Here is a 24,823-nt window from a genome sequence, read left to right as displayed (position 1 = left end):
AATGTCATCTTTTTCAAAGTTTATACTGACGCTGTTTGATAGGTTTAATTCACAAAGCCTTTTCTGACTTTGAACATTTCTATTGATAAATCCTGAAGAGCTTTGTGAAGCAAGAGACGTAGTCCTCAAATCCTCAATGTCAGAATCTCCATTGCTGTCTGTCTTTGCTGCAGGGCTTTGATTGATGTACAGGCTCCCATGCACATGCTGCAATTGAGTCTATTCCTTGGGGTTTGCAGGGAATTTGCATAGAGAATCACCTTGAGATCAATAGGCTTCAAAACATAATCTCATGCGCTCCTCTGAGCTTCTGACCTTTTTCTTTTTACTAATCCATCGCTATTGGCAAGAGAATAACTGATAAATCCTATTAAAGCAGCATGCGGTTTATCTTCACAATAGTAGCGTCTCATTCCTGTTACACTTGCTGGTGTTGACTAAATATAGTAAGAACTTGCAATAGTATTGTTATATGTATAAGGAGGTTTTCACATCAGGTACCTAATGCACTTTACCCTTAAGTCCAGTTTTCATGATTAGTGTGAACAATGCTGAATACAAGGCTCAGCAGCAGACGAGCATTCCTTTATGTGTATGTTTTTTGGGGGTTTTTTTTATTGGTGTGTCACATTCAAAATAATGGACCTACCTGATATAGGGTAGTACAGCAGTAAAACAGCTAGTGAAAATGCTATTGTGGTTATCTCTTTATTATATCTCTTACTTATATAATTTGGGATGACATTGGAACGTTGCTTGGGTAGATAGGACTGTGTTGTCTGGTGGCTTGGGGATAAAATTACTGTGTCCACACAGGTGTCGTATTTCTATCACAGCCGATGGAAGCAGATTGGAGCTGGAGCCGATAAATATCCGTGTCTACTGCCGAGTAATTTGACCAGGGAGTGAAGGCCGATTGTATCTCTCCCATTAAATAATAAAAAGCCAAGATGTTACTGGGTGTTAGAAGGTTTTTAGTGCAGTGGGAAAGGGGCTTAAGATGCTGTGACTTGTTTTAGACCTGAATGATGGGGTGTTTGGGTTAGGTTTCTTAAGGTAGCTACTATGATGGTTTACATGTTTTTGGGTAAAAGGTATAGTACCTCCTACACAAAGAAATTAGCCAACATTGCAATATATATCACAGCGAAGACTGTACACAATTGTATTTCAAATAACTGACCCTTGACAACAATTCACTGACTGTTTTATATTTTTAAAATGAATAAAGTGTGTGTGTGTGTGTGTGTGTGTGTGTGTGTGTGTGTGTCTGTGACGAGTGACAAAGTTTTAAATACGTTTAAAATTAAAATAAAATCAATAATCTCTTTGAAAACTGAGCAAACTGGCTTGCTTCCTTTCAAAAACATGTTAAGAAGGAAATGAGCAACATCGGAAGAAATTACCCAGAAATAGCAGTTAAGTTAATGAAAAGCTGGGCAGTCAAAAACGTAAATTACCTGAAAAAGTAATAATAATAAAAACAATAATAATACTAATAATAACAATGCATTTTTTGTGACATAATGTCAATTATTTAGTTACTATGAATATACTTTTCTTTATATTGTCCCCTGGTTTGATAGACAGATCCTTTTAATTCCATCTCTCTTGCTTTTAGCTAATTTTCAGGTCATTTTTTTGTCAGCTTTTACTAATTTTGTGCAATTTTTGAGACACAGACACTACAAGCTAGTGCTTGCCTTGTATTTTTTCACAATGTTTTTGACAGAGATGCAACCAATTTACTAGTGCTTGTGAAAGGTATATGAACACATCACAAGAAAATGGATGTAGATCCAGGTGTGATAGATGAAGCTAGCTGCTTCAAAAACATTTAACTCTATATTGCCTTTACCAAAATATTTCCCCACAAAATCTTGGATTTCTCTGGCAAAATCCATATTACTCAATATGCTACCACACTTTTCCTTTGTAGACGACTCGAATATAGTTAACTAGGATGTGGTAACAACACGCACGCTCACATGCGCGCGCGCAGTAAAAAAAAAACATCTGGGGGCCTGAACATCGCTCAGGTGCGGTGTGGCCTATTGAAACTTTATCTTCAGCAGAGCACGAAAAACACAGACAGTTGAACTCACAGTTTGGCGTCAGTCACGTGGTCCGAAAGATGAAACCAGACGGCTGCCGCGGTGAATCCTCTTCAAGAAGCCCACAAACACACAGTCCTCTCCGGTCAACCATGGCGTCCGCTGTCCGGCGACTCACCGATGCTAGCGTTAGCATAGCACACTAGCACACAACTTTTGACTTGATAAACTGTAATTAAGAAACAAATGTGCATTATAGTCCACTACTACAATCTTCGTCTGTTTACTTAAACTTTCGCCAGACTATCTATCCTTGTGTTTCTCCGTATTCCTCCTGACTCTTGTTTTCCTCTCTGTTTCCGACCTGTACTTTAAACTTCTCTTTGACGTGTGTTGTGCACTGCTCTGTCCCCGCCCCCCTACGTCATTTCCTCACTACAACCAATTACCACAGGTGACCTGATTGAAACCTTCATCAACCAATCAAATTAAAAAGCTCAAAATGAAGTTACAACCTGTGTGTATTTTTTTAAATTCCTTTACTCAACAGTTTGCTTGCAAACTTTATTTAGAAATGTTTATTTTAACTACTCATTCAGCTGTTACCGAAGATGGTTGTTTTTTTGTTTTTTTTATAGATAGATGTGTTCTATTATGCATTCTATAAAAACTGCACAGGTGTTGATAGTAAAACCAAATCCCCCTCACGTACACCTACACACACACTCACCCACACACTCATACATAGACCCATATACATATTATACCATATGCTTAATTATTGTTGTTATTGTTGTTGTAGATGTTATCTAACATATTTGTTTTTAGTTTGGCATCATTGGTATTATTTTTTGTGCTCTTCCTGTATTTTGAGTTTTTAATAATTTAGAACAGAAAGATTTTTAGGTGGGGGCTTTAAATAAGCCCTTTGGGTTTTTTGCCTCTCCATGCATTGTATATTACTTGTCTTTCTTGTTATCTTTTTTCTCTGTATGTTTTAAACTGTGCAAAATGACTAAATACAAATACAACTATTTACATCCTAACTTGTTGATGTGTAATCCCTATTAACCATTTCTCTTTTGTTAATATCATAAGTGATAGCCTAATGCCTGATGAGGTGTCCGTTATCACAGATTAGTGGCTGGGGGAACCAGAAGGAATTTGCCTCTGTGAAGGCCATTAATTCCTGATAACACCTCAAAGGTCATTATCCTGATTACCGTGGTCACTTTCCAAAGGTGTAGGTGTAGTTTATTTAAAGAGGAACAGTGCAAATTAATAAATACATAAAGCATAAAATGACATTGCAGAGTAATGAATATATATAATCTTTATATAGATAACAGCATCAAAAAGAGTTAAGTGCTGACAAGTCTAAGTATCAACCATCCATTTTTAAATGGTTACTGAAAGATATGTAAGTGTTAAGTTCTCTGATGTGAATTGGAATTATATTCCATTCTCTAGAGCCTCTGATGAACCAGGCTGACTGGCTAAAAGCACTTTCCACAATGGGATAAAACTATCTCCTCTTGTGGACCCCTGAGTAATATGGTTTTTAGTTCTTCTGCTAATGTAGCCTTCAATTGGTGGTGGAGCCAAGTCATGGGTGACTTTGTAAACCAAGCATATATTTGCATATTTTATTAGGTCATCCCAATTTAAAATCTGATTTTTTTTTTTTAGAATTGGACAGTGATGGAAGTGCTTTGATTTTTTATATAGCATTTTGAGGGCTTGTTTGTAAAGTGATTCAAATGGTTTCAGTGTGGTATGATTGGCCTGTGACCAAGTTGTAATACAATAATTCAGATGAGTAAAAATCATGGAGTGTATTAACATCTTAGCGGCTTCTGTAGACGTTTGATGTCGAATGTATCGAAAATTTGCAAGATTAATTCAGACCCTTTTACAGGTTCTTTTAACATGTGGCTTAAATGAAAGGTTAGAATCAATTTAAACCCTAAGATATTTAAATTCAGTCACAAGAAAAAAAGAAAGAAAAAATGAGAGGAAAAGGCAAACTTCAGACACTCATGAGTGGAGCAGCAACGAATGGATTACTCATGAAATAAAGTGGTAAGCCACTTTTATCATTTTTATAAAAATTGAGATCTAAGTAATTGATTTTTTTTCTTTAGAATACTCAGTATTTAGTCATATATTGTTAAAGGATGATTTTAAATAAACAGAAAAGGATCGTCATTCAGTTTCACGATCTGAAAAATGCAGATAAATAACATCAATAAATCAACATTATAATCTGACTGTGTTAAATAAATAAATGCAATAAAAGATGATAAATATAATATAAGAAATAATATAAGAAGACGACACTGTCTTGTACACTGTAGCAACAACATATAAAAATGTGTATTCGGCTAAGGAACAACATGTGAAAGCTGAGCAGTGGGGGAGTAAAGGAGGGGACAATAATACTTTCTTTTACAGGTGCAGTTTGCTTGTTATCTCGTAGGGCTGTTCTTACACTGTTGTTGTTTTTCCCTATTTGTTCTCATTTCTTGCATGTGATCACATGAGTGTTTAATCAGTAGGCATTAGTCTAAAACCCCAGCATCAATAAGTAATGGAGGGGGAGCCAGATTGCATTAGAGCGCTGGGATCAATAGTCTCTGGAATACAGCCGGACCCCAGAGGAGGCGAGGCAGCCCTGACTCTCAGCACAAATAATGAAAAAAGTGACTTATGGGTTTTATGAGTTTTCATCATTTTTTATGAGTTTAGAGTGACCTCATTCTGAGTGATAGGAACTTAGATCCCGACCCCCTATTTCATTAAGTTGGTTCTGCTTAATAGGTCTGTAGTGTGAAAGGAACCAGCTCTGCTCTCTGTGGCTCGTGCATTGAGCTTGTATTCTTTCTTGGTCTCTCTCTGGATCTCTTGCTCTTTCTTTTAACCTGTGCTGAAGACCTAGAATAATGCACCAATAGTATGTAACTGATCTCCCTTGCCTTCTGTTATTTCAGCCCTGAAATTACTATCAGATGCACTGGTGCTTCTGCAGATTTACGCCCAGCTGACCCTTGCTACTTTGATATGCTGGTATCAAATGAAGCTTCTAAAGGCCTTTTGGCAATAAACAAAGAACAAATGAACTGAGTAATACCCTGAGAGGTGTTTGGTTTAGTACACACACATGAAACCCTGACAGTCTTGGTTATGTAAGTGAACTTGGGTAAGTTGGTTAAGTTCATGCAAACATATTATGCACGCTCTATAAAGTCCTGAACACAGCCTCATTAAAGAAGACCGGATTTACATAACAGACTCTAATTCTGTCCAAAACCTGTAATAGAGCCGTTTATTTGTGAGCTCTTTGTCGATTCTGTTGATGTTTCATTCATCCGTTTTGTTTTGGTTTTGTATGTACTGTTACACCGACGGGCATAGTGTTTGTTACACGCCAAAGATTCAGTTCCTGTGATAAGAAACTGTGTTCCTTCTGAGTGTCTTTTTTAGCAAAGAACTGAATTACTTGCTGCAGATGTGTTGTTCTTTGAGGCTCCTGCATTCAGTCAGTTGTGTGTAAATTCTCAAATAAAGCCCAGAACTCGGACACTTTACAGGTCTCAAAAAACTAGGGCTGCCCCCTGAAAGTTGGAGATTTGAATCATCAGTCTAGTAAACTTGCCTATTGGTCTCTGGCCAAGATATCATTTTTGTTTCTCTTTTGGAGCGACATAGGCTGGACTGAACTCTGCTTGATTTGACACCAATACATTCAGCTCAAATAAATCTCAAGTCAAAAACACTTGAGAAACAATGTAATCAGCGAGTCACAGAGACAATAAATAACTGGTATCTGTCCAACTCTTCTGCTTTACATGTCTTTCATCTCCACCATATGCAGTAGCTGCAACTTGCATGTGCCTTGCCCTGCTCCTCTCTGTGTTGAGACAAGGAGCAGCCAACTCTGGCAGTGACCAGCCTCCTAAATGAGACCATTGTATCCCCTCCATCAATGCTGTCTTGCAACATCTTCATGTTACACAGCCGTATCATGAACTTTGATCTGGGAAATTACATCTACAACCCCATACGGACCTGGCTAACCCTCACACAGAGCAGGCTTTGTTCTCATGTTACTCAAGCCTCCATCTCTGTAACGGCTCAGAGACACAGTCTTAAGATTACAGCAAACTAATGGCTGTGCGTGTGCATGTTTGTGTGTGTCCTGCAATATAAATCAGTTTACACCATCATTATACTATATCCTATGCAGTCTCTTAATGATTTTATCATATTTTCTTACGTAACATTTGGGATGGTGATGTGACATGTAAGATCATTAGATTTGTATGAATACAATATGTGAATGTACAGTAATTATGTAAGTAGACAGCACGGTAGCCAAATTATTAGAGAAACATTCACGAGAAACTCTCATGTTATAAAGCCAGTGTCTTTAACCATTTGAAACCTGGGCAAGTAGTAGGCTTGATTTCTTTCATAGACATGGGAAGAAGTCAGTGAGAAGTCTGGACATTTTCCATAACTTAAAAAAAAATCTAAATTTACTAATTTTTTACAGTTTACTGGACATTTCTTGCCAAGCTCAGTGCCTTTTTCCTTTTGTTTTTGAAAGAAAATCAAACCACTTAGCTCAGTTAGAGCGAGGGTTTAAATACTCATAAAAAGGGGTCTGAACATAGAGCAAGAAAAGTGTTGTCAATCCAGGTTTCAAAGGGTTTAACAAGACTTTGAAACTTTCCTCTTCTTTCATGTTCTTTTACTGTATAAACCTGTCAGCTACATATCTGAACATCAAGAAATAGAATTTAAAAAAGTCTTTAAGGGCTGTTGTTCATAATGAGTAAGTGCAGCCTCGTGCTTATGTTAAGATTAAGATGAGAGTTGTGCACTCAGCAGGTGACAATCTAATCTCTGGATAAATAAAGTTACTGAATGAAAACATTACTGACACATCTAATGTCCTTTCATGTGACAAAGGCATTATCAAAAGTGACTGTTCTGTCCTTTTATCAGGAAAAAAACTCACACTCTGCTATCTTAAACATATCACCGCAAAAATGGCTGAGAAAGTGGAAGATACGTAAAAATATTAACAATTTGTAAATCAGTTGCCACACAGATAACATAGGCATGTCATTGTGTTTCACCTTGAATGTCTGCAGAATCAGCATCATTATAACTAAGTGATTACATCACTTAAAGTTGCTACTAACACAAAAATAGAGCTGCCTCAAATGTCAAGGATTCAAATCATCAGTCTCATTTGGTCAGTCAAAATGCTGCACTGTTTTTAGCTGTAGGCTGTGACCCCCAAACAATGACCTCCATGCTGTGAAGGTTACGAACACAAACTGTTAGAGCCTTAGTGGTTAGAAAGCTTTTATTCCTTGCCAAAATGAATAAAGGTTAGCAATAACACCTCACATGGTTCATTCAAGAGCCCGTTTACTGCGGGCCCAACATGAGTTCACTCACCTCAATCCTTCATGTATTGATTTTGTTGTTTCTTTCTGTTGCTATAGTGACAGCATTCAACAAAAGGACATAATTCAAATGCTCTCTGTTCCAAAAAGGCAAGTGGTCAGACATCTTCTGCAACAGTAAATCCATTTTTGTTCATAGGCTGGTATACAACATGTGTTCTGTGTTGCTCATTCACAAGGTCCTGCAGCAACCTCTAACAACAGCCATATTAGTGGTCACAAAACATGCTTTTTTAGTCACTGCTACTCAATATTAAAACTAAATGGTGATATTAATGTGTCTCATGTGAAACAGTCTTGTTTTGTGTGAACTAATGCAGGGAGTAAAGAAAAAACAAAATGTATCCTTTAAAGAAACATCAGATTTATCAATTACAAAGTGCCATGGTAATAACGACCAAAGATGTCTGCCACCATTTTTAGAGCTGATACACTTATTACACACTTTTAGTCAATCAACAACCATTTTAATATTCATTGTTTCTATTTATTTAATTTTAATTAATTAATTTATTTATTTTTAGGGGAAAATGCAATCTCTGGTAACAGCTTCTGAAATGGAGAGATGTGATGCTTTCCTTTATAGGATATAAAAGTAGATAAGTAGATAAAGTAGAAAATAAAACAAGAATTTTAAAATGGCCCTTCTCTTCTTCTTTTGGACAATTTATGTTGTGACAGAGATCTAAATATAAATAAATATCAAATCCATTACCAATGAAATAATCATTGATTTTTTTTAAATTTCACAAAGCGCAATTTTGCTGAACAGCACATTTGACCTGTGTCTAAGCCATGATATGATCATATGAAGCCTACAGCAGGATTTGGCACCAATAAATGCAGAATTTACAATACAAAAGTAGAACTATATCGTCATAATAATTTTACATAATAAAAAGAAAATAAATATATAAAATCATGTATCAAAATTGTACATATCTAAGTGCATACATGCACTTTATACATTTATACTCATACACACCATACATCTCACACATGCATACATTTAAAGTGCATCATACACTTACACACAACAATGCAAACATTGCATACATACATGCATACAAAAGCTATTTAAACAGCAGCTTGTGTGAGAGTGTTTTGTCTCACAGGAATGAGGTGTGAATGAAATGAGGAAAACACACGGTGAGACTGTCACAGTTTCCCTGCAGAGTATACCAGTGAGCTTCAGCTGCTGACAGCCTCAAACAAGAAAACACACACATGCACAAATAGTATAAAATACTTACACACACACACACCTACACACACACACACACACACACACACACACACACACACACAAGCAACAAAATGTCTTGTAAATGCCTAGGACATCCAATTCAACCTTAGTGCAGTTAAAGGTAGCTGATGGACATTTATCACCACAATGCTGCTCCTGACCTAAGATGTGTGTGAGCTGTGCCCTCTCGCCTGGTTTAGAGAGATGAGAGTAGAAGGTGTGCTGCTAAATTTAGCCCCTATACTTAAAAATAAACCCACAAGCGGAACAAATAAGAAAAACAAACTGAAAAAACAAGCAGGAGGGACAGGAAGGGGACTCTAAGAGCAATTGGACAAAGCATTTCTACTGACGTGTTGCTGAAAAGTGAAATGACCTATGCTCATTTCCTAAAGTGCCAAAACATGCTTATAAACATGCTGTGGAGCACTGGTTTACAACACCAAGTGCACAGCCAAGATGAGATAAAGGAAGACATAGAAATCATATCACTGTCGACATTAAAAATGGACTCGCTATATAACATTATTGCTTTCAGGATGAAGTAGAAAGCAGACAGTGCACACAGCATTTGTGCATGCCAAAGTGTGTGTGCATGAAGCACAACAAAGACAGCAACACGTACCAACAGGTGCTGAACCTGGCTTTGCTGTCCTCTAACCTGCTGATAGAAACATTATCATGTCGATGTCACACAGTGAAATAGATGCTCATCAGCTTAACAGTCAGTCCATACTAGGAGATGCATATGGCAGAGCAATGAGTGTAAAAGGTGATTCATAGTGTATATTAAGACTTATCCAGCCTGGTGCTTATCATTTTGACAGTATTTTAACCCTTTGAAACCTGAGTACATTGATGTGGTTTCTTTCACAAACATAGAAAGAGGGCAATGAACAACTTAGCAACACATAGCTGAAAAATAGCAAGATATTAAAAACCAAACAAAAAAATGACCTGAAAAAGTGCAGAAAATTTAAAAAAATATATGTCTAATTGTTTTAGTATGTGCAATAGTGTGCTATTTTTGAGTGTACTAATAATATACTTGATATACCTATTATATGCCATAGTGCCACTAAAGATATACTAAAACACATCTTAGTGTACTTCACTGAATCATTTTGACACACCATGAGGATCCACTTGAATTTACTAATTCTAAAATCACTGTAAACCAATAAAATAACAATTCTTAAAAGTAATGTTGTTCAATGACATTTAGCAGAATAGTTGCCAAGCAGCACAAAGACGCAGTGGAAAGTGCTGGTTGCTTTACAAATCCATAGCAACATGGAGAAGTTCACCCCCTTGGTCTCTTGTACACCTAACGTTAGAATCAAAGACAAAATGTTCTCATCACATTGCAGTTACACTATAACTACATACATATCACCCATCTGCAACTACATTGCTCACTTTAACAGAGGTGTTGTCACTCGCCAGCAATATTTTTGTGACAGTGTAGCTGAGTAACCAAGCTAAGCTGCTAGAGAAAAGATGCATAAAAACATAAAAGCTAGCTCAAATCAAATTGTTAACTTCCATCGATTGCTGATGGATTGGATGACAGCAATGACAGGTATTTTTCCAATAAAGCAAGAGGACACAATTACTGAATGACATAGTTTTGTGTACCTCTGACCTCATCCTGGCAGGTGATTAATGATTAAGGCATCAGCTGGCGCTTGCCTTTTTTTAGTAAAACTAAAACAGCACTGAAACTGTAATTGTTGCAGTCATTTTGGAGAATGGGAAGACCTTGCTGCACCTGCATTCAAGCAATGTGACAACTGATGCAAATTATTTTGGAGAGGCTGGCACCTCCTGTTGTTGGGGTCACCCACTCTACTATTTACTGGAAGAGGAGAGTTGGCTGCAACCCCCTGACTAACAGCAGGGTTAGATCCTGATAACCAGGACAAAAGTGTGTGTGTGTGTGTGTGTGTGTGTGTGTGTGTGTGTGTGTGTGTGTGTGTGTGTGTGTGTGTGTGTGTGTGTGTCTGTTTCTTTGTCTCTCTAGTACCCACGCAAAAAGGGAAAAAAATGAAATATGCAAATAATGAGTATTGCACTTTAACTAAATTATGATTAAAAACTAAACATGGTTGTTGATAAATTGTTGTATTTCTTTTGTTTCGCTTGAAAGTAAAATTTTTGAAAACATATTAGTTTTTAAAAAAAAAACAAAACAAAAAAACACAAACATCATGAATCAGTTCCGTTGTTCATTTACCTCTTTAAGGCACAAGGTTTAAGTCTGTCTCTCAACAATTTTTCCTGCTGATAATGTGTAGCCTCCCTGTTTCACAAAATTCAAAAGCCAGGACAGTTTCCACTCGAGTTTTTTTTTATAGTTGTTCTGGCCAGGTCGTCTTTAGATTTTGTTGAGGGTTGAGATGTATCTACTATGCACGTGAAAACCTGTGTTTTGCAAAGCAAGTTGTGCCATGACATCTGGCTCCCATGAGGTGTTGTCATCAATGTTAGCTGCAGCATAACAGCGTATTGAACAGGTTTTTCAATATGTTAATTTTTATGTTTATTACTTAATTATTGTGCAACCCAGTCACTGGAAAATGCTAGCATTGTTCATTTCTGTAAACATACATTACATTTGCATGTTATTGTGTAGCGGACATATTGAAGATTTATATTTCAACAAAGCTGTGGTTAGTATGTGGTTAGGTTTAAGCATAAAAACCACTTGCTTATGGTCAGGAAAAGATGAAAATATAATATTTTGGCTTAAAATACTCAGTTTTAGTGGCACAATCCTTTTAACCTCAAGTCCTGTCTCTACACTAACCTCGACCTTTGATCTTATCCATAAATAAACCTGTGATTCCAATCAGTGCATGCTCTGAATTAAAGACCAGAAGCCAAATGGACTGTAGCCAAATGAACTCTCTAAAATGTCCCCGCCCCAAAAGCCTAAACCTCCAGCTGGTTTTCACAGGGACAGCAAAGCAAGCACACAGACGCACACAAATACAACATTCAGCAAACAGCGTGGTATAAGCTCCATTCCTAATAGGGTCATTCATAATGAATGGGGCATTAGAAATGCCAGGCTTTTACTCAGCAGATAAGGTGGGCATTTATCGACAACAACAGCAGGCTAAATCCAATTGGGATTACGTAACTTTCAAAATCAACAAGGGTAGTGCCCCCGAGATGTTTTGTTTTTTGGGTTGTGAAGTAACAAGCTTGCAGCCAAATTTGCACACAGAGATTTTTCCTTGAGGACTCATGAAAGCTGCTTCTTCAGCCCAACTGCTCTTGTCTGGTAACTATCTGAGTTAATACACAGCAGACCTCATCTCAGTAGGCCTCAGGTTCTGACCAGCTGTAATCCTCTGACAGTTTATATCACACAGGAGCAGACGCTGCAGGTCCAGGGTCAGTGCTCGGCTCCAGCACCCCCATCCCATTCATCTTCTCTGTCAACTCTCACAGCCCAAAATATAGAGTGTCTCTTCTACCAAGAGGAAACAGAGCCTTCTTCAGAGGCTTGCCCTCAATCCGAAGAAGAAGAAGAAGAAGAAGAAGAAGGAGTGTGACGTTATGGAGCCACAAAGTGCCCCACTTTGTTTCTCATTTTGTACTGACAACCAATATTGGTTTCTTTTAAACAAGACTGTTGTTATCCCCAGGCTGTTACAACGTTTTTATTAGCGTAACTGTGATGATGAAGATCTCCTAACCTTCACTAAGTAGTTATTTTAATGCATCCATATTTATATATCACCAAACCATAATCATAGCTGTGTCAGATCAGAAACGCTATGTGTCATTCTGAGGCGCATGAGGGACTTTTTGGTAAATTTAACTTTTTTCTCCTCTTTTTTTTTGGCAGAAAAGTTTCAGTTTATTGAAGTCTGCAACCTCACTGCCAGATGACACTAAATCTTCCTCACCAGACCTCCAAGTTTTTCCCTCAACAAATTTATTTTGCTCTCCAAATCAGCCCCAAGCTCTGTCAGGTGATCAGTGACTTTAATAAAGTTTAAGAATAAAGTCATTGAACCTTAAAAAGAAGGCTATGACTGGTCACAAGTGTCAACAAATACAGACAGTAATCACCTGTTTGTGTCACTCAAGGACATTATGATATTCCTCTTTTCATTTCAGTAGTAGTTACAGGGCCATACTGTCATAATGAATTAAAAGCCAGACAGAATAATAAATGCTTTTTGCACTGGCTGGAGCTGGTTTGTTTATTACCAAGGTGATGGAGAAGCGGAGGAGTTGGATCATTGATATATCTTCTTCCCTCCCTCTCCTCCCTCCTTTGTCCCGCCTTCCTTCACCTGCTAATAATGACGCAGGTTGTTAACCTACATGTTATGATGCACGTATAACTCCTCTCACTGCAGCATGGACAGGTGTGTCAGTAGCCAGGAAAGAAGCGCTTAATAAAACTTGTGGGTGTGTTAGGAGAAGATAACATGGACATCTTGTGTGTTTATTGAGGGTGAGAGACTCTGTATCCATCTGTGTGTGTGTGTTGTGAGTTTATTTTGTGTGACAGTGATGCGTGTGTTTGTGCGTGAGAGTAGACTGGAACAGTTATTGCGCCCTTCAAATATTTATGAGAGGTTGTTCCCTCATATTTATAGTCTCGAGACTGAAAGCACAGCAGTCATTTCTCATCAACCCAGTTAACTCTGCCAAGGTGGGGGGTTACATAGAAAGACAAAAATACAGAGAAAAGAAAAAAACTTAACAGGTTAAGAGAATCAATTCAGGCAGTTTACAAAAACATCTTAGATGTGTTAAAAATATTTGTAAAACAGAATAGCGTTGGAAGATTTCAGAGTTAAAACATTTCGTATCATTTATCTCTTTGCTGTACTGGGCTGGTGTCAGATCTACTCACCAATACATCTATCAGCATGGACATTCCCCTTACGCAACCTTACATTCCTCTGTTTGAACACTCTCTCAAGAACCAAACAACACTATTCCAAGTGAGCATATTAGTCCAGCCAGATGGGACTACAGCACACAAATTACATCCAAAGTCAGCATTCAGTGCTAGTGTGAGATCTAATGTGTCCTGTAACCAGGCAAAAAATAACAGTATGGAAGTTGTGGCAATGAACAGCCATATAGCTTATAGCTTATAAAAAACTTAAATGTTTTAGTTGCCTAACCATTACGATATTTTACAGAGTACCTAAACTCCTGACGTTTGGCTTGAGGGCCTCCTCCCTGAAAGGTGAAAAAAGTCTCAAAAATGGGCAGAGTTGGGAGGAGGTCTAAGACATGCCCAGGCACCCAATATGCCTCCTCTTGATCTACAGCACCCCCCTGCCCTCTGCACACACACAGTTATTGTTAGGTGAGAGAGATGAGACTGGGTGGCGACAAGCGACTCAGTTGGTGGTGAAAGTTCCTGCTACCAGGGTCAGCCAATGGCAGAATTCAATTGCAATAGCCAGGTTTCAACCTTTGGGGGGCAGTCACTATTTATACACGATATCCACAATTTTAATACTTTGCACTCAAATGTTAAGAGTTGGACTTCAAATAATTAATCAATCAAAACAAATATCCATACATATTGCTCTTCAATTGCAAAAAAAATGTGACCCACCACCAGAAAACCAGCAACAAGTCGACCCGGCACAAGTTGTGTAAACAAAGAAAATTTTTTTTTATGCTTTTTTTTTTTTTTAAATTAATGATTTTCTTTTTTTTGCAGAATATGCAAGTTTAAATCACAAAGAAGCCATTCCATGCTTCAAATAACAGTATTGGGGGCCTTAAAACCGTAAACTTTGTATTTGAATTTGGGTTGTTTTAGAGGAAAAGGTGTCTCTGCACATCAGTATCTGATGCTGAGATAACTGAAAAAAACATAGCAGTATTTGATAAGTTGGGGATGAGAACAGGCTGTAAATGTACGTACTTTATCATAACTTCACCAAGTCCTCTTCACCATTAAATTGCTAGGTAACCTTTATGGGATGCTTGGCTAAATTTTGCTAAATCTCTCTTTTTTTGTCTGTCAATATGGTTAGATCGACATATTAGAACATGTCAACAAAAGGTAGATCTGCAAATATTTGCAGCATTTAAATCAGCTATATTTTGTTTGGAGAAAAAAAAGAGCCAATGTGCCCGGGACTACAATCTGCGTTTGGCATTTGGCAGTGTGATTCTCAGGAATGCTTGGCTGTGGTGTGAGTTACATCATAAAACAAGGAACCCACTGTGGAGGATTTAACACTCTGAAGGTCCAGTGCTCGCCCTGAGCAATATGTATCCAGAGGTACAGATGAATCAATCAACACAACATCTGCACTCTAATCTGCAGAGGCCCCCTGCACCGAGAAAAGCCCCCATTAGCACACTTCCCACTGGACACTAAGAGATACGTGTAAACACACACACACACAGTGTGTGTGTGCTAAGGCACACACATAGGCTGCACTCACATGCACCTAAGTAACATGATCATGCGCTGCTTTGGCAGTAACCTAAATCTTTGAAACACATCTCAACCAGAGACTCAGGCCACTTTATCGGGTTGAGGGATTACAAAAACCCAGATAAGAAGATTTCTGAGGGAGAAACCTGATTATTCGGAAATGTCTCAGCTTTTCCTAAAGTACCTTCTTGTACTGAAGCCAAATAATTTAGCCTCAAACACAACTGCATTGATTGTACTGAAACTTTTAAAGATTTGATAAGTTCAATAGCTGAAAAATAGACAAAAAAATAAACACATGTAACTATTTCATATATATACACCTAATTTCACTTAAATATGCCAGTTTAACCATGGTCCAAAATTGGTTATATAGGGAGCAAAACTGTAAATTATTGCTGGCCAATTACAAATAAACTGGGTTTTTAGAGTTATCTGTCTAAACTATTTCAAATTTGATAGATAGATTATCCAATTTTGTTCCTAAACCCGATTGCTCAAAATAATCTATTTCTTAAAATCAACAGTTTTCTCAACTCACACTCCCTGCATAATCAGTTCTTGCCTTGGATGCAAATTTATTTGATAATGTGGCTGAATTGCAACACCTTTTTGTGGTTAATTTGTTTGCCTTTGTTCTTAGATTGCTGCTGCACAGGTCAAAAATAACTGAAAAAAACAGCTTTTTGCACATTAAAACAACAACAATATCAGCTGGAACAAATTCTAACTAAACCTCTGTCTCTGTCTGTTGGCTCATGCAAATTGAATACAAGGGATATTAGTCCACTGATGAAAACATATTTTTTGTTCATTGTTTGAGCTCATTGAGTGTAAAGGTCACTTTTCATGCCCAAGTGCTCCTGTAAACTCATGAGAACCCGTGATATTGTTTCTCCTCCAGATTTCTTGGCACAAATTGTGAATCTTCGAAGAACTGTCAACCTGCTGAAACCACTCGGGCGATCAGAGTGTCTTTTCTGGAGACAAATACTCCCTGATCATTCTTTCAGGGCCAGCAGTCAGCACCTTGTGGCTTGTGATTATAGCTTTGGTTCCACTCAGCAGACAGCTCAGTTCAGCTTGTTGCAGATTGGTTATATTTGCGTTTCCATCGTAAAAAGTTGTGAATGTTATTTTTTTCATCACCCCTCTGTTGTGGCAGATGCACACTGATCTGATAAAAGATGAAGCTAGAAACATTGCAGTCAATGCAATCTGTTGATTAGTCAAGTGAAAATTGACATACCAGCTCTAGTGGACTATAAGCATTAATCCTATGGTGGCAAGATTACATACATCACACAATCATCACAATCATCACATTTCATAGACTGAGAAAAGGCAACTCCTGGCAACCTTTAAGGTGAAATCTTTTCTTGCATGTCACTCAATGCATGAGATGATATCCTGAATCAATTAATAAATACATCCTAACTTTCAATACGACAGCTTTGACCATTCCATTTGTTTTTATTGGCTCTCTTGATATGCATATGGTTTAATGATGATTGGATCTTAAAAATCACTTAAACAAATATGCATGAACTTTCAACACGTCTGCTGCTTTGCAGTAGACTTCTGTGTCTACATATTAGGTTTTAGGTATCCTTCTGCATCTGTTTATGTTTGGGGATGGTGCTTCCGTGATGACAACAAATGCACATGGTGGGATGACATGGTACGTGGTTATGTTAAGAGAACATAAGCACATGGCCAATGCCAGGATGTCAACACACAGATGCTGCCATGGATTTTTGGTATTACATGGAGGAAGCACATGGTCAGGTGTAGAAAAAAAAACAGCACATTCAGATGGGAAGTGAACACTGGACTCCCGTATGAAAATCTGGGGTTTGTTGTACCCATCCAACACCCCTCCTGCCCATCCTCTCAAAAGGCACCCTTGTGTTCCTCATATTACGTCCTTACAGCAGTGTTTTAACTGTCCTGCCATCCACTAGCGTACAGTATCAGTGTGAATAGTTCTTTTCAGTCAAACTTGTATCTGATACTGTCCGGTGGCATTGTGCTCGCAAAAAGTGGCTTTTGATATTGCGATCTCACGCCAAAGGCACTATCAAAGCCGCATTATTTTATGACTTCAGAATGAGAACTGGCTGGAATTTCATTTGGATTATGTGAACCGCGTAATATTCTATTTTCTGACTTGGAAAAAAGAAAAGTTGGCGGAGCATCGTTCCAGTGTGCTCTGGCAGCATTACACCCCTGCTCTGCTCTAAGCACTCCAACCTGTTCTTTTTTTATTTGAAAATATCGTGCTTTCATTACCAGTGAAGAGGAAATATAGCGGGAGCTCGATGGAGCAGTGACGCAGATCTTACCATCTAATAACAACCGTGTATATATTTGGAACGTCTGTGGTGGAAACGGTTCAGGTACATGTCCATACCGTTGAGGAATTACTGACAGGGCCTACTTCAAATTAACATGTACTGACCTGGAGGAGACTCAAAATGACCACAAAGAGATTGAGGACCTGAAAAGAGACAAAAAAAAAAAAAAAAAACAAAAATTGGAAAAACAACCACAAAGAGATACAGATGACTACAAAGCAACACAAAACTACAAAAAGACCTCAAATACACACAAAATGACCTCAAAGACAAATAAACTACTACAAATGATATAAATCAACAACAAAGAGACACAAAACCACAAAACGATGCATAACGACTATAAAACAATATAAAACCACCACCTGTGTCCACCTGTATCTCTTTTTTTTTCTAGCTCTTTTGTATATTTGCGCCCAGGGGTCTATTGTTTCATAATCCACCCATGGTGGCAACATACGGTTCTAAGGGCACTACACCCAATGAGTTTGGTGGAAAACGCAGCTTATGTAACCGATTCAGGATGGTGCCCCATGTCAGCTTAACACTGTAGCTATTGTGGGCACATCACAGTTGTTTGTTGTTACTGATTATTGCATTGTCCAGGGGAACAGACAGAAGCACAAACTAAGCTGGGACTGCATTTATCTTCACTAGCACTCGCTGAGACCTGCAGGAGGTAGAGCCTTACCTCTCTGTGGTGAAGCATGAAGACAAATGGAAGGGTGGGCCAGGGGCCTACATAGGCTCCAGACAGCCCCTCTGGATATTGTTTATGTGGGTCAGAAATATATCTGCACAGCCATGCACCAGATTTAGCAGATTCCTCCTATTGTTTGCATCAACACAGAGGATGAGGAGCCATCAAATGAGGGTTGTTAGAAAGCGAGGCCCTCGGTGAGGCTTCAGCAAAGTCCTTTGAAAGTCAGAGAAGAGACTCTCTGTAAGAGGAAATGATGTTGCACTCTATTGTTGAAGGACATGGGGGGTTTACCGCTCCACAGTAATTGGTTGGACATATTTCTGTAAGCTTTCTGTGGGGACCACATTAACACAGGATGACGACCATGTCTAATTATTGTCTCCGCAGCTCATTGTTGGCAAGCTAATGAGTCTGTATGAACACAAAGCTCAATTATACAGTACACACAATAATATATGAGAGGAGTTTGGGACAGGGTAGCAGTTCGCAAAGAAAGACAACCTCCAGCTTGTCAAAACGAGTTTGCTCAAACCAGTAATGATAACATTTCAGCGGAAATGAGGCCTTAAATTATCAATAGAAATGGGCCCCTAAAAGCAACACTCATAGATAATTAAGGAAGGTCACATCAGTCAGCCTGGAAAAACATTACAGAGAATCTGCTCACCTTTTTATGCAGTAATGAGGCACTTGTGGATAAGCAAACAATGCGTAAAAAGCATGCACACACCAATGCAAAACTCAGCCCTGGCAGTGACCTTGTCTTTAGTGTTGTCTCCGACTTCAAGCAGTATTTGTGTAATTAGAAAAAAAAAAAAAGAAATCTGGTACATGTTCAAAAACAACAGCGGCAACAATAATAGCACAGCCTGTCTTCATTCCTTCCTGCTGTACGTAACAATCTATCCTCAGGATGAAAGTCATAACATCATCAGTATTTTTGGCTGCAGTCATCCCAAGAAAGCACAAAATTTCAGAAGATCTTGATATTGCATTCCAACATGAAAACATTTTATGGATTGGTCAGTGTTTTAAGAGAATGATACATTCCCATCCTGTTGCATAATTATAAAAAGAACTCCAGTGTTATGGCATAAAACCTGGTTCTGTTTTATCTTTTTCCTAACATGACAGTGCTGTTGCCACTCCCTTGTCTTTTAATAAAAACAATGACTCCCAGTGGAGACATTTCAAGGATTTTCCCTCTATGGCAGTCCAATCCGCCATTGTCTGCCAACTCAAAACATCTGAGTTACAAAAATACACTTTTTATGTCAAGGTGTCAAGGTATTCTTATTTGGACCACAAGAACTATTCAAGCATGATAATTTGGAGTCACAGCCAAACCCAAGATACCACTGATACTGTAAGGCCAAACGTAAGATTTGCCAAGAATTTAATAATGTATTTCTTGTTCCCCTGTGATCTCGGCAGTTCAACAAATGATAATTCTGGTTTTATAGGAATTTTAGATAAATGTGGTTTTGTAATTATGTCATGTAATTACTCTTTATTCCCAGCATTCATGCAAAGCTAAGCTAGCTGGCTGTTGCCCATATCTCTATATATGCCATGCAGACATGAGATTTCAAGATAGCAAAAAAGTCTATTTTCAAAAATGTCCATCAATTGTATAATGATTAATCAGATGTCAGCAGGCTTGGACTGGCTATAGATAAATTTGGCAAATGCCAGATGACTTGGTCAAATGTGGACCACCAGCAATGTTGAAAAAAGCCACCGGAAAGACACAGGGATGACTTGCTAAAAAACTACTGCTTTTGTTGTTCGATGGTTTAAAACATAAAAAGAAAGACCTGCAGCCCGTTTGATGTAGGAACAGCCCATTCGATTAAGGGTTGTACAGTTCCAAATTGTCAGTAACCTACCAATACTGTAAGGCAAGTGCAGTGATACCAACCTCTGTTGCCTTCCCTCACCTCTCCGAGTGGATCTGTCCATCATGTAATCTCAGAGGTCGAGCACAATATAGATTTCATCAATATAGCAAGAGCAGAGTAATAAAAATACAGATAAGATGGATAAAGGAGCTAAACAACAAAAAGGTGGTCACTGCTGAGGATGAGAGACATAAAAACTTTAAAGCAGGTGATACAACTTGCTCTAGGCCAACTTTTGTACTGACAATTAACTGACAGTCAACTGAATATATTTGTTCTTTAAATCCTATTTCAAATTGACAGTCTATTATTTCTAAATAGCAGACTACTAGCAGTAGCAGGTAGCAATGAGGCCTGTCCATAAGGGTAATGCCAGGGCCAATACGTATCCGGTACGTAGCTTCCCATTCATCTTATTACTATTTGATTCACAACTTGTTGTTTTAACCCTTATGAACAAATATTGTTTCTGGGTCTGCAACTGCAGTTCTACTGTTTGCATTGCAGCTAACCAAATATGTACAACAGATCTTGTGTAATGCATGTGTTAAATTTAGAAACAGAAAGGGAACTCTTCCAAGTCTCAAGGCTCTTTAACATAAGTTCATAATGGCCACAAGGCTGGTGGTCCAGCCGCTTTGTTGTAGGAACAAAACAGCAACATTGATGAGTATCATGACCTATAATCACTGAATCCTGTTCACTGTGACACTGTCTAAAGTAAGCAAACATGTGATGTGTGTTTTTATACAGGCATTTTCCAGGCCACAGCAATATTGAGATGACTTATTCTTGGTATTGCAACATCATTTAGGTGGCATCAAAGTGATAATCTTGTTTTGTTTATTCACAGTCTGTATCCTCAGCTGGTCACACCTCTCTCTTTGCTCCCTGGCAGACTCAACCTACAAAACAAGCTTAGTGTCCAAAATGAGGTAGAGGTGAGCTAACTATGTTAAGGTGCACAGCTAAATTTAAATGCGTCTGAGGGGTGATGCTTCCTGGCTGCATACTGCACGCAATGTCCCTGTGACTCAGATCTCATGCATATTGCATGATGTGGCAATGAATGAAAAACCCATTAACTCCTCAAGCAAACACAGTTGACAAAACAAAGCAGTTAAGCTGAAATAATTTGTGTGAGAGGGCTGCATTGTGTTGTAAAAGACACTGTGTTACCTATGCCTGTGGTCAGATGATCTTTGCAGCTTAAGAGGTATAATGAGGGGAGGTCAATGACAGTCAACAAAATCAATCAGTGCAGAGCATGGTCGAACAATAATGTTACCTTTAGTCAGAAGGTTCAGGAATTAGTGCCGGATGTCTCCAATGAATTTAATCAGAATTGTTTAAAGACAACTTGAGATATGGCCTATGTACTGTTACTCCGCTCTTTGGAAAGACTTTATGATTGATGGCAGCCATTTCTTTCAACCAAACTTGCTTATTTATAGTGGAAATGTATATTTCAATCCCACTGAAATCTATTCATATTACTGTTTTACACATATGCAAAAATGAGCGTAAGATTTGTCATGGTTGTCTCTTTTGTTTTTGACTTTTTTGGAGAGCACATTGAGCTGGATGTGTGGACCAAATTTCAAGTCATTTGGACTGTTTATTACGGCGCCACCATGTGGTTGATTGGGGTCATATTTCTTGGGAAACACCTGCACATCATTTCCAGTATTTGGGCCAAGTTTCATATTTCCAGTTCATTCCAGCTCACAGCAGTTTTGACTACAGCATAAATCGATTCAACAGGGCAATGCTCCTTCGAGGCTTAAACCCATACTAATATTAATAATGGCTCCGTTATATTCCACTCTGGTGCCCATGCCCTCCAGCCACAGTTTCTCAGGTTTCTCAGGTTCTCATTTGTTGCTGCCAGTGCTCATGAGAGCGTTTCACTGGAGGTGGTACTCAGCATGTAATTATCTCCATTGTCATGATCCTGGGATCTTGTTCGAGGCTGTAATCTTTAGGACTTTGTTTTCTGGATTTTTAGTTTTCTGCTGTGTTTCTTATTCATCATGATTACTTATTTTCCTGTCATGTCTGGTTTTACTTCCTGCCTTTGTGTTTTTCCTGCCTTAGTGATTGTCTGCCCCACCCTGATATTTTTCACCTGTTCACCCTCAACATTGCTGTCACCTGTCCCTCATTATCTCTCTCCAGTCCTTGTGTATTTAATCTATATGCTCCCTTTGTCTTTTGTCAGCCTGTCCGCATTGGTCTCTGTGCTTGTTAGATTCCCTCCATGTTCTTCATTTGTTTTTTTGTTTTCTTCATTGGTACTTCAGCCTGCTTCTCTTCAGCCTGCTTCCTCGGTTTTGTTGCCTGCTTTTGTTGGTGTCAGTTTGTGAATTGACTTTATGACACAAAATCTCACTCTTTGCTCTTAAAACCTGCTTGCTTGGTGTCTTGCTTTTAAGTCCTCTTTTGAACTTTGATAATGCACAGCCATCAAAAAAGATCAACCCAACTAAAATATACACTCAACTGTAAGTTTATAAGCTACACCTTGCTAAAACTGATCTTATAAAGCAGTCCTGCAACAAGTCATACCATGATGAAGGTTACAGAGTTCAGATTTTGTTTAAACTCTTCAAAATAGGTTTTTGTTCAACTGCAGACAGTTTGTGGTGTTATTGTTACGTTTTTCTGTTATTATGTCAACCCATTATATCAGTAATGGTTGGAAAATGTTAGGTTAAAGCTTCCCAGCAGTTGATATGTGATACCTTAATTAATCACAAGCATGTGCATGAAGTCCTCATGTGACACAAAAGTATGAATTTACATAAACAACATTTAAAATTTAAAATAATTAAATACAGAAGTAGAGACCTTCCACACGTTTGTGTGCAGCTGCAGCCTCAGAGGATATTCTAATGTTGACAGTAAGCAACAGAACTGCTGATTTACATCTAATTCTCCTGTGAATATCTATAATCATGAGGAACTCTGAGAAACAGTCATGGGTAATTAAAGTTTTTAAAAACTAAATCAGCCATGAGGTTCCTGGACTAATCTTAAAATACTGCATAGAATGACTAGAGCCACAGCCTTCACCATCCTTTCTCACTGTGGCAATGTACGTGACTGTTGTTGAGGTGACACTTGAGCACAATTGTTGAAAATCAATGTGAAAGTTATCACTCAGATGAACAAGCTCCCGGTTGTGTCTCTTCACACATACACCCACAGTTTAAGTCTGAACCTGGTCACAATCTTCAAAAAGCACACGTGATATCAGCATTATAAATGTGACTTTAATTGAAGATTGAGCGAGTGAAAAATTCAGCTATAACCAGACATATGCTCATGGAGCATCCATCATTAAAAAGCCAAATGAGGTCAAAAAAAGTATGTTATGTAACAATCATAGTGTGTAATTTAGAAATTTAGAGTGCAATTATATCAACATTTTCAATGTATTGTGTGGTATGTAATGCAAATTTACATGTCATCCACACCACACCTCCAGATCCAGAAAAGCATGATACATCTTTTATGAAAAACAACATGCTTTAATTAATATGTAGTTTAATAATCTTACATAAAGTTTTGTAATAGAGGCGGGAACTTAGTACCTGCTGTGAGATAGTCTGGACAGGTTGCTGTTGGTTTCATAAGGATTAACATGTTTCACTCTGATTTGTGCTGGAATGTTTGGAACAAAAACTACTTTGTTTCACAACTTCTTAGTTCTGCAGAACTGAATGAGTTTATTGGTTGAATATCCGATGAAAGGTCAGTCTGAGGTGAAAACCTGTGTTACATCAGCATTCTGTTTTAAAATGACGCCATAAAGTATGATGGAGAATGCTCTAGATGCTCTCAAAATGCTGTCTCATTGTGACCTCTAGCATCAAACTGTCCATTAATTATCGGCCCTTTGGTGACCAACAGTAGAGGAATGCAGTTGTATTGGACAGCTCCCAAATGTCAATATGACTCAACATCATACTTTTGTTATAAAAGGCATGATTCTTTTTCAATTCATTTGGGAATTTTTGTCTTATCTTCCACAGAAAAATACTCTAAGATGTGTTTTACACTATTTCCCAATTGTTTACAGTTTTTTGTGATTGCTCAGGTACTATTTTTAAAACTATCTGCTATTGTTGCAAAACTATACAAACTAACCACAAAACCTGACACCAAACCAGCAATACATTAAACACTGATTTATTAAACCCTTTTAAAAGTTATGTTTTTGCGTCAATACATTACACACAAACTGTTATTTGAATAAGGACAAGGAGCATTACCTACACACTGATAGTATAAATGAAAAACACTTGTGGCTTTTGCTTTGTCTGTGTGAAAGGGGTAATGTTTGCAAAGTGCAATACATTTGTCACACACGTAGTAAACATACATGCACATAGGTATAAAAATGTGTACAGTATGGACTTTTAGTCCGAACATAACACACAGGGGGTCCACCTAAATGTTCTAACACTCCTACAGTTTTTCCCAGTAATTTAAGCACATTTCCTATAGTTTTATTTACCCAAACACAAGACTGAAAGAGTAAACCAATTTATCAAGACTTTCTTCCAAACTAATGCACACAACTATCATATAAATAAAGACTGGTGTGGTGATTTTAAAACACTATCATTCATATAGGT

The 24,823-nt window shown here is 38.1% G+C and overlaps 1 long non-coding RNA gene across 2 annotated transcripts in view; it reads right to left on the bottom strand.

Annotated features, from left to right (window-relative positions):
* LOC148189555 (uncharacterized) overlaps positions 1–2,447 on the bottom strand; it is a 62,660-nt gene extending 60,213 nt beyond the window's left edge. For both annotated transcript variants that reach the window (XR_015776600.1, XR_015776599.1), the window contains exon 1: positions 2,106–2,447. This is a non-coding gene — a long non-coding RNA (uncharacterized LOC148189555). The remainder of the gene's footprint in view (positions 1–2,105) is intronic.
* Positions 2,448–24,823: the final 22,376 nt, after the last annotated feature.

Source organism: Plectropomus leopardus, chromosome 5 (assembly GCF_026936395.1).
Source record: "Plectropomus leopardus strain MGB_pleo_1.0 chromosome 5, ASM2693639v1, whole genome shotgun sequence".
In the NCBI taxonomy this organism is placed as follows: domain Eukaryota; kingdom Metazoa; phylum Chordata; class Actinopteri; order Perciformes; family Serranidae; genus Plectropomus; species Plectropomus leopardus.
Note: the sequence above shows the minus strand (reverse complement) of the source record. Positions and strands in the feature narration are given on the sequence as shown.